This window comes from Lethenteron reissneri, chromosome 67 (genome assembly GCF_015708825.2).
Source record: "Lethenteron reissneri isolate LAM-NWPU_2019-01 chromosome 67, ASM1570882v1, whole genome shotgun sequence".
NCBI lineage: Eukaryota > Metazoa > Chordata > Hyperoartia > Petromyzontiformes > Petromyzontidae > Lethenteron > Lethenteron reissneri.
The window spans coordinates 4,382,756-4,395,023 of record NC_083845.1 but is presented as its reverse complement, the minus strand read 5'-3'; positions in this window follow the sequence as shown (position 1 = coordinate 4,395,023).

Here is a 12,268-nt window from a genome sequence, read left to right as displayed (position 1 = left end):
TAGCTTAAACCAGTGAAGGAAGACCAGCTAGATAGGCCCTGGGACTCCCCTGGATCGCCGTCCTTCTAAGGACCGACCAGGGCAAGCCAGTGGCGTGGCTCCGAGAGCCCAGAGCCGATGTTCTTGTAAGAGCCGGTCTGGGAACTCAGGGTGCCGTAATCCCAGCTTGGCCAGAGCTGGATCAGCTAGCCTCCCCTAGCTCTGTAGTGGAGGACCTGGGAGTAGGCTAGCCGGGATAGAGATCGTGGGATCTCCCTGTTAGACGGGTGAAGGGGCCGACACCCCTTCGAGTGTTGCATACCTTGGCCTGTATAGAGTGAACAGTTAATAAATAAGTGTGCCTCCGACTATGTCGTCCAAGTCTCGTTGAACCTACTACACATGCAAGAGAGTCAAACCTCTCTGAATGACAAACTCTAGGGCTGGGAAATGTCAAGCAATAGAAAATGTTTAACTGTGTTGTATGCTGCTGTAGGAGATGGTGCTCATCACAGCTGGTGCCTCTTCCAATGCTGCCTACAAATACCGCTCTCAGCTTCATGCCCATAGCATCCATACATTCTGCATTGGCAATTACCAGCTGATGGAACTGCAACGCCGGTCCAGTGCCCCTCTGGACATGCGCCTCTATACCCTGGGCGGTTTTGGGCAACTGCTGGGCATCGCTGGGCAAGTCTCCTCAGCTATCCTCAAGCCTTGTGAGTGATTGGGATCCACGTCACTTCCCGTGACGTCACTGTCATTGTCAGTGGCGGCTCCTGCAAAATCTCTCAGGGGGGGCAAATGTCTGGATGATTGATAAGGATAAGGTCCACCCATGCAATGAATAAATTAACAGCTTAAGCATGTAAAGGCAACTTCACTTCTTTACTATTAATGAAAAATAAAGTGACTCTTACAATACATCTTGTTTGTTTATATACTCACTATTAAAACAAACCACTCAAGTTTATTTTATTAAAGATTCCACTAGGTAGCGATAAATTATATTGTTGGATGAAACGTGCTTACGTATGATGACGTAAGCACGTATGATGACGTGAGCACGTATGATGACGTAAGCACGTTAGGGCGAGCCCTCCCGGAAGCCATAGAGAATGCATTGGAGCGCCCGCCGTTCGAAAAAAAACATCTTTGAATGTAAGTCTATGGGGCCACTCGGGGCGATTCTCAGCCGGAGTGAAATCGCCCAAAAAGAGGCGGTACTCCACAGAACGTGACATGACGCTGATTGGACTAGATCCAGAGGCTGACAGTGACGGCTAGCGTGACTCTGTGGTTGAATGACATTGGTGGTGCGTCGCCCAATCGCCCTAATGAAGAAACTGCCCCTGGTCATTGTGTTCAAATCTGAAACATTGCTGAGTGTCCGTGGTGTCAACGTGATCTATGCTGTGCTGATGTGTGTCTCTTCTACCCTGTGACCCTGCAGCACTGAACATGGACGTGGTGTTCATGGGTGCAGTGTGGCCCATGTTCCAGGCAATGGTGGTGAACCTATTGTTATACGTGCAGGCGAACCAGGACAGCTTGCGCAAAGGGCTAATGGAGTTGGCAGGCAACAGTCACGGCGAGTTTTGTATATTTACCAGATGCAGTACGAACAAAAACGTCATGTAATTTTTTAGCTTATTATTTTCAGCGGGGGCATTCATCCAAATGCTGTCATGATGCAAATGATAAGCAGAGGTCGCCGGCGGTGGCAGCTGTAACAATGGTGCAAGTTTCTATAGGGGCCGTCCATAAATGACGTAACGCGATTTTGGACGATTTTTGACCCCCCCCCCCCCCTCGTCACACGGCGTCACAAAAAGTAAGACCCCCCATCAAGTATGGCGTCACAAAGCTCTGCCCCCCCCCCAAAATAAAACATGCTTCAAATCGCTTTAAACTATTGTCATTGTAGTGCGTATTTAATGTACCGCTGCACTCTGATGTTGTAGGAGAAAACATTTATTTAAAAGTATATTCAATTAAGTAGAACGTGTTGTCTATATTAATTTAAAGTTGCGCATTTTGATGTGACATCACATTTTTTCAAACCCCCCCCCTCGTCACACATCGTCACAAATATCTGACCCCCCCCCCCTAGGTGCGTGACGCAATTTACCATGTGATTGAGTCTTCAATCACCTTAACCACCCGCCACCAAAATCCAGACTGGAGCCGTCTCGTGTGGTATCTCTGCTGCTGCTGTTGTTTAAACAAAGAGAGAACACTCAGCGCCCACTTGCCTGGACGCAACCTGGAGCAGGTCGGAGAGATTCATAAACTTCCCCCGGGTGCAAAGAAGTGGTGGTATCCTTGGTTGCTGCTCGAGTTGGACTCTAAAACGTTGGTGTCGAGCAGAGAAGGTCTGGTGTGGAACATCAGCGTCTGGCGTGTCTAGAGGATTTGGACAGATGCAAGAGGGACACCATTCTAGACCACCACGACCATACTCAACCCTCAATCTGCAGTGCTTGCCAACCCGCCCTGACCAGAGTGGGGAGGTATGGTCAAACAACCCCTCTCCATACTGTACACCAATTGCTATTTCTCATACATTAACTCGCCCTGACCAGAGTGGTGAAATATGGTCACACAACCCCCCCCCCCCCCCCATGACCGACACAATGTGGGTAGGGGCCAACGCATAACTTTTTATGACGTTTAAATAAATTCAATTAAAACCTTAAACGAAATGTCAAAGCAAAAAAAAAAATCAATAAATTGTGTAACCCCAAATAAATTCTAATTCACGTAAAATAAAACCTTAAGAGCACCCAACAGGACAGAAATCTCGCAATAGTAATCCTTAACAGCGAAGAAGAATGAAGCCCTAACAATGGAACCCCACGTTGTTTTACGCATAAAATCATCGTCAGCCATGATCAATCCACTGCTGCATGAAGGCCGTCCCCATACCTGTAAACCCATATGGTTTATTCTGTATTCCTGTAGAGGGAGATTGAGTTTTCAGGTCCATACGGCGTACAGCCGTTTCAATACGGGCCAAAAAACGTGTCCATTTGCTTGCGTTTCTCTCCTTGTAGGATGAACGTTGAGATTTATAAGGGGCACGGGGTGACCAATAAGCTTTATATTTGTCGCTAATAAGGGGTTGACAGGTATGTGAGTGTGTCCATCCACATATCAAGCAAGCAGCAGCATCAGCATGCAAGATCACAGACAGTAGCATGATAAGTAACATCATTGACACCAATTATCAAAATTAATACATACAACTGTTTTTATTTAGTAACATAACTTTTGTCTATGTGTGTTTCTCCCTTGTGATGGGACATTGTAGGATGAACGTTGATATGTATAGGGCACGGGGTGACCAATAAGGTATGAATTGGTTTGTGATAAGATAAGCACAGTGGGGGGTACAGCTGGTGGTGCATCTGCCGGTCATCTCACTCAGCCAACCCATGGCACCTGTTGGGTCTGTCCCGAGACCTCCTCCTGTCAGCAGCGAACCTTCATGGGGCTTGTTGCGATTTTGTTACGTTTATTGATGACCCGATTTTAAATAGGTATTTATATAGTTACACTTAATGACTCGTGAGTAACACACAAACCCTTCAATCAAAACGGTGTAACTTAAACTAATTTATATGCAAAGTAAAATTCTAAAATGCTGCAGCCACTTTGCATTATTTTGGAACCCATTTGAGTGCCACGGTGGTGAGATGTCAATTACCTCGCCTGATATACAGGAGGTCGTCGGTTCGATTCCAACCCTGACACCTGCTGTATATTTGTAGTTTGCACGTTATCGCGTGTATTTTTCTCCAGGTCCTCTGGTTTTCCCCTCTACATTTAGAATCAACATCGCACGTTTAGAGTATTCGGCTGCTGCTATACATGGAACCCATTTGAGTGCCACGGTGGTGAGATGACAATTACCTCGCCTGATATACAGGAGGTCGTCGGTTCGATTCCAACCCTGACACCTGCTGTATATTTGTAGTTTGCACGTTATCGCGTGTATTTTTCTCCGGGTCCTCTGGTTTTCCCCTCCACATTTAGAATCAACATCGCACGTTTAGAGTATTCGGCTGCTGCTATACATTTCCACATGATGATGATGATCAGCCCACTTCGTTGAGCTATCATTCGTGATTGCCAGGTCACTTCGGAAAAAGAGCTATTTAGCTCAGTGGACTTTACCTGGCAAATGTTTAAATTATTTTAAAATTCAGAAGTGACTCAAAATCATCATTCGCGTCGTTGCGAAGAATACCATTAACAATGAGGGGATAATGTAAGTATTTCTTACACAAGCCAGCAACTACCACGTCCTACCTGAAGGTCATAAGTTCAACATCGTTGATGAAAGACTAATAAGCCCTGGGAGTGGCTTCAACACGCGGTGTCTCACACTAGGTTCTCGTCGAACTAGGAACCGTGATTTAAAGCTTTCGTGACTGCAGGGATTCATTCATGTTCTTGGTCCTTTCGGTAAAGTCACGTAGAAGGGAAATAATAAAATAATTAAAATGTTAAACAATAAAATTCTCACGACGTTTCGACTGCAACACAAGCAATCATAATCAGGTGTGACATCCACAGCAAGAAATTTTAAAAAAAGTGTTTTTTTTTCTTCAAATCAATATATTTTGTGAATTGCTTACCTTTTCTCTGTTTTGCACGCCTGTTGTGGTTTGTTTCGTGTCGTTTGTTGTTGTAACGTTCTGACCTGGTGCCTCTTAACTGGACGTCTGCGAAAAAGAGCTTCACGGCTCATCGGATTTTCCAGCCGCAGTCTAAATTAAGATGCTGATTCTGAATGTGCGTGCCAGCAACATCTTGTGGTTTTTACTTTGAATATAAATGAGTTAATACTGGTAGGAACCTCCTGGTTACACCAGCCCACAGGGGATTATTGTGTCCGTCCGTCGTGCATCAAAAAATGGGAGGGGTGGGGCTGGGTGGAGAGGGGAGGGTGGAGCGGGGTTGGGTGGGGAGGGTGGGGCTGGGTGGTGAGGGGCTGGTCACCCCGTGGTGCCCTTATAAAACTCAACGTTTAACCTACTCACGCCAGCTTGTGCCAGCCCTCACAGTCGGCCATATATGCGAAATACACCACGCCGCCGTTGACCATGGCCATTGACCGAGCAACCCAACGTTCCTACCAGCTCCCTCCGCAGTAATGTGTTGTCGCAAATCTCTTTGATTATTGAAGAGTGCGTCTGGTACTCAAGAACTACACGTCGGTAATTATTGACATGCCAGTTAAAAGTAAAACGGGTCACTAGAAAACATTTAAAATGCGATTCTCATCCGGCCCCCAAGTGCAGTCTCCACTCCTCTCTATATATGTGTAGGACCTGAGATGACACGCGCCACGCGTTTGGTTGCGGTGCAAGCGTGCAGCGTACAGTGGGGGCAACTGAGGATATACAGTTGTTGTTGCGCCAATTAAGGGGGAGGTCATTAAGAGGCGCCACAGGTGTTAAGGGTAACTGAGGACGCAGGCCCGTGATTGGTCAAGAGGGTGAGTGGCTGATGACTGGCGCCGGTTGGCGACGATAACAGGATCACGTGAGGCTGGGGGCCTGGGGGCGAGTAGCAAAGCGGGGGATGACATAACTAATTGGGGCTGATTGGTTCGGGGATAAAGGAGTGAGCATATGGAGATACGGGAGTCTTGGTGAGGGTTGGAGTCGGAGCTGGAGACGGTGCCTGGGACAGAGACGGAGCAACAGAGTATAGTATAAGGTAGCAGTGGATAAGAGAGTATAGTATAAGGTAGCAGTGAACAAGAGTGTATAGTATAAGGTAGCAGTGGATAAGAGTGTATAGTATAAGGTAGCAGTGGATAAGAGTGTATAGTATAAGGTAGCAGTGGACAAAGATAATACAGTATACGGTAGCAGTGGATATTGAGAGTACGGACAGAGTAGCAAGGAACGTAACGAGCAGCAGAGTATCGGACCTGAGTGGAGAGAGAGAGAGCGAGCGAAGCGGAGCGAGCGAACGGAGGAACATTGAACGATGTTGTCGGAGATGTGAACTATATACGGAATAAAAGGAACGAGAAAGACAAAGAAGTTGTCGCGTCAGTAACAGTCCTACATATATATGCATGTGCTATGAAGAAGGATAATTGTCTGAAACGTCGACCATTAACATGTTCTCTTTTTAATTGAAAACTAATTTGTTTAGAACTGCTCTATTGCGTCTCGTTTTTTGTCCTTCCCCGCGACTTCGATTATCACGTACGGTGCGAAAAAAGCTCAACCCACACACACATATATACATACACACGGTGTCATTGACGAATACATTGAGATATTTTGCGAGCGAGAGGTTCAGGTTTGCCTACTTGCTCGATATTAAACCACGTTTGGTGCCATGGTTGGGAGCATTAATTCATCCAGTCCTGCTGGCGTGAACAAAAACTGCCGATGCAATCTTCGCCGCTGATTCAGCTGTTCTGCTGCGTGATGCTGACGACGACGATGCCGATGAAGAGGTTGCAGCTGCTGATGACATCGGTGCCCACGCTCGGTGGCTGCCACCGCTCCTGGTTGATTGCCAAAGTGAAATGGGGCGGCACAAACCACGTCCAGGAGACGCTGATACCTAATGCACAAATTTAAAATAAAATAAACTCTCCAGTCGTAGTGTGTCCACACAGCGCGCGCACACACACACAGTGTACACACAGCACACCAAGGCCGTAATTATAATATATATGGGGGGGGGGACACATCCTCCCCCCCCATATTCAAATATGCTCAAAATGCCCCCCCCCCCCCCCAATATATTGCTGTAAAATATATTTCTGTTTATATTATTGTGGTTATTGTTGTACTTTATTAATCCCTAATAACTGCCATTACATACAATGAAACAAGAAAAAGTAAAAGAGAAAAAAAACAGAGCAATGTAATACAATACACTATTACACACTATTGTAAAAAAATAACTAAAAAGTCCATCCTATGTGTTAGTGAATTTTTTAAATATTTTAGGCAGGAAATGGCAGGAAATTCGTTCTCAAATGTAGATTTTTTTTTTCTGGTGGGGGGAACCACCCTGACCCCTGGAAGATTTGGTCCCCCCCAATGTTGACTCCATGGCTACAACCATGCAGCACACACGACGCTTGTGTTGCGCCCGAAATGTCGTGATTTAATTTATTTTAATGTTTTACCTACGTGACTTTACCGAAAAAAACAAAGAGTACGCAGCACAGCATGCGACGAAGCACTCCCCACTCGCTCGCTGCTCGTTGCTCCGCCGTCGGAATCGGCAGCCGTGCGGCAGGACGACCACCAAACGATAGCAGCAGCAAAGCGCGAGGAGGCCCCGGCTTGCCGATGAAATCAAAATTAAATTTCAACAAAAAAAAACCGCACACCATGAGACGCCAGCCCGAGGCGTGATGCTTCGCAGGAGCAGAAATAAATCGCTCGCTCGCTCGCACCTGGCGCCGGGCGTGCCATGAGCTCAGAACAAACGCCAAGCGACACACCTGGACATCCTGAGAGTTGGCCACATCCATATTCACAAGGACACAGATTCCACAGCCCCCCACCACCACAACCACCCTCGTATAGCCTCAACAGCGCTGTATTTTTTTTTTCACCTGAAGACGATTGCTTGTGTTGCGATCGAAACGTCGTGATTTCTTTTTTTTTCTATCTACGTGGCTTTACCGAAAGATCCACAGAATATGAATTCCTGCAGTCACGAAAGCTTTAAGTCGAGATTCAAAAGTACTGTTAGCGAGTAGGGGTACCTACGAAGGCCGGCACGGCACACAAAGGTGAGTGGGGGTGACCACAGCATCGCGCCTAACTACCTTTGTCTCCTGAGTGGCCGATGTTTATACACCGCGCCAGGTACACACACACACCACACATCGCACACACACACCGCAAACACCCTCCACACACACACACACCACACACACCACACACACCACACACACCACACACACCACACACACCACACACACATACACCACACACATACACCACACACACACACCACACACATACTGTACACCACACACCGCACACACACACCACACACACTCCGGGCCAAGACACCTCCATTCAACCAGACGAAGGGGGTAACAATAAATACAGAGGTCCCCCGTATAGCATTTAGAGACCCAAGGGGCAAGTGCTGTGAGCGAACACCTACGAAGGCCAACACAGCACACGAGGAGGTGGTGGTGGTGTCAACCACGCTCTGCCGCCTTTGTCTCTCCAATGCCGATGTTTAAAACCCGTACTAATTTGCGGCTGAGTCGACCTAGGAGAAGCCCAGGACCGGTTCATATATTCGTCACTGGTGTTGGCTGTGAGCGGGTAATCGAACTCGGGTGGCCGAGTTCGTAGCGCGGTGCGCTAACCACTGCGCCACCGTTCCCACGCACACACACGCACGCACATGCAGGTCCAATCTCACAGACGACAAACAGCCAATGAAACTCAACTCACTTCCATGCATATCAACGCGGTAACCACAGATCACCATCACACCAATTTATATGCACACCGACAGCAACAACCGTGGCGGTGAAGTCACCACGGCGCTTGTGCCAGACTATGGGTCCGTCCATAAATTACGTCACGCGATTTTGGACGATTTTTGACCCCCCCCCCTTCGTCACACGACGTCACAAAAAGTCAGACCCCCCCCTCAAATATGAAGTCACAACGCTCTGCCCCCCCCTCCCCACAAAAAAATAAAAAATGCTTCAAATCGCTTTAAACTATTGTCATTGTAGTGCGTATTTAATGTGGCGCTGCACTCTGATGTTGTAGGAGAAAACATTTATTAAAAAGTATATTTAATTAAGTAGAACGTGTTATCTATATTTTATTTAAAGTTGCGCATTTTGATGTGACGTCACATTTCTCACCCCCCCCCCCCCCTCGTCACACATCGTCACAAATGTCTGACCCCCCCCCCCCCAGGTGCGTGACGTAATTTATGGACGGCCCCTTATGTGCATGTTGAGGCCACGTGAAGTGTCCAACGCCCGCTGGCAGGAGGTCACGGGGCAGACCCAGCAGGTGCCACGGGTCGACTGCCTGAGATGACAGGCCGATGCACCACCTGTGCCCCCCTGATGTGCCAGGCTAGGTGCACCAGGAGGTCATGGGGCAGACCCAGCAGGTGCCACGGGTCGACTAGCACAAGTCCTCCACTCACAACCACGATGGCGACGGCTTGGGCAGGATTTTATCCAGCAGTGGATCATGGCTGATGATGTAACAGCTTCATGAATACCCTGTACTACAATGGATTACTTTACGACGTACATATGTAATGTGAGGTTATATCCGGGTCGTTGACGGATTACAACTCGTCACGATGATTCGCTCTGCCGGTCCTGGTCCATAGCCAATGGGGGGGAAGCCTAGGGGCGTGGCCCTGACGTAATGGCAAGGTGACAGCTGTTTGTAGAGGATTGGTTCTGCTGGCTTTAGCCACAGCCAATGGGGAGACGAGTCAGGGGCGTGGTCCCGGGAGCCTATGCGGGAGTCTGGAATATTCCATAGAGGCTAACCAAAATTGGTGGAAACGTACCACGTGACCCGGGTATTAAATAGGGGTGGAGACGAGCAACACGTGGTCAGAGCTGGAACGAACGAAGGAGGAGGCCACGCGAGAGCGGGCCTCCAAATTGCCACGTGGCTGCGCGTCTCTCTCTCTATCCCTCTCACACTGCCGGTCAGCAGCGTGAAGGAGAGCTGTAATGAAAAGTGAATAAAAGACCAGATTCCAGAAGTCGCCTCAACGACCCTTATTACACACTAGCGGTTAGTACCCGGCGTTGCCCGGGCGAAAAAGGCAGACACACATGTAGTTACACACACAAATCGACTGACACACACACACGTAGAGTTACACACACATATGGACTCACACATACATACATAGACTGAACAACAACAACCACCATTCGCCAGTAAGTGGCGGTGACATCACCAGGCCACGTAAAGTGTCGAACGCCCACTGGCAGGAAGTCACGGGGCAGACCCAGATGGCACAGGTCGACTGAGTTGAGACGACTGGCTGATGCACCACCTGTGCCCCCTACTGTGGCAACTTGCTGTGCTTTAGTCACCCGGCGCTCCGCTCGTTGTTGTGAGCGTCGCTCCTCCGCTCTCCGTTGTTATTGGAGGGTGAATGCCTCCAACTGCCCAGTAGCATCCTTCAGGAGGCTCCTCCACAGAGGCCGATCTTGACATGGCTGGTTCCAGTCATCGGCAAGTCGACTCAGCTCCACGTCCTCCTGTACCACATCACTCCATGTCTTGTCTAGCCCGTGCCGGGCCGTTTAGCCCCCTCGATCCGGCCGAACAAAAGATGTTTAGGCATGCGGTGTCTGGCCATGCGGGCTACATAGTTCAGGCAACGCAGCCTTACCTGGCGGAGGAGCTCACCGATGGGACTTTGTCCACATCTTTCAAGGATGTGTGAGCTCCTCACCACACAATGCAGCCTCGTAAAATCCAGGATGGATCGTAGGCAGGCCATCCTAAATGTTTTTAACCGGCGAAGATGTTCCATTAGGGGGGCGCAAGCGTAGAGAAGGGAGGGAATGACCGTGGCCGAGAAGACCTGAAGCTTCATGCGGAGTGATAGACCAGGTAGCTTCCACACAGTGTTACGCAACCAATGAGAAGATAATGTGGCTCGACTGTTTCGGAGTGGGACCTCTGCTGCTAAACCGGAGCCGGTCATTAGCACACTGGCAAGGTATGGGAAACTCTCCACTGTCTCCACACATGCCCCATCACCAACTGGAAGTTGTGGGGGTGGAGTGTCCGATGGTAGAAAATACCCAGGCAGGTGCTTAGTTTTGGTGGGGCTGATGGTAAGGCCCCACCTCTTGGTGGCAAGCTCCAGGGTTCAGCAGCAGCACTTGGAACTCCTCCTCCGAGTGAGCAGCAATTAGTAGATCATCGGCATACGTAACGTGGTTGAGCAATAGGGAGCCATCCCTTGACCACACCCGGGCATCGATCAGCCTCCCATTGTATCTGTACCAGATGGAAATTCTAGCGGTACAGCCATTGGAGGCTTCACGAACTACGTGGTCCAAATATATGTAAAATAATGTGGGAGCCAGAGGACATCCCTGTCACAGCCCAATATGTACAGGGAATGGCTCTGGCTCACGTGCACATAGTTTGACGCGGGGCCGCTCACCATCATGAAGGTCCTTAAGGATGGTGAGCAGTGGGTGAGGGACTCGGAAAGCACGAAGAACAACCCAGAGGCCAAACCTACTGATGGTATCATAGGCGTTGAGCAGGTCAATAAAGCACACACATGGACTAAGACGTACACATGGGCCTACAGACACGCAAAAAAATGGACTTACACTGACTAACATGGAGGCATGCACACACAGCAACTAACACACACGCACATGGACTCAGACACACACACACATATGGACTCACACACACAAACACATCGACTTACACACACACATATGGACTGACACACACATGGACTTACACACACAGACATCCACTTGAGATACACACACATGGAGTTACAAAGACATATCGACGTACACACATACAACGACTCACACAAACACATCGACTAAGACACACACATATGGACTTACACACACATACATAGACTGACACACACATTGCCCTACACAACAATTAGACATATGTACTGTGACACACAGACATCTACTTTAGATACACACACATGGATTAACACACATCGACTGACACACATAGACACACAAACGCACATTGACTTACACACTCAGATAGAGCCATGCAAACACATCGACTCACACACACACGCATTCACTTAGACACACAAACATCGAGTGGAACACACACGTATGGACTTACACACACATGTGGACTAACACACACACAGCGACAGATATGCACACAAATGGACTGACACACACACAAACACTTGTACGTACACACACATGGGGCGTTGTCCGTTTGAAAAAGACAGACACACAGATGGAGCCACACACATAGAAACCCATCGACTTACACGCACATAAAGACATATGGACTCACACACACAGACATCGACTTTAGGGACACACATGTAGTTTCTGCACACAAACATTATCACTGTAATATTTGTAAACTTATTTGTTTAATAATAATAAACAATAAACATCAGTTCTTAACGAAAGATGCAAGAAAATTGTACTTTACATTGGCATGGTGACGCGTCATCCCGTGCAGAGCCCGCGGCCTCGCCTAGATTGGCAAACCGGAGGTGAGACGTTGCCAGGCTGCGAGCTGTGCCA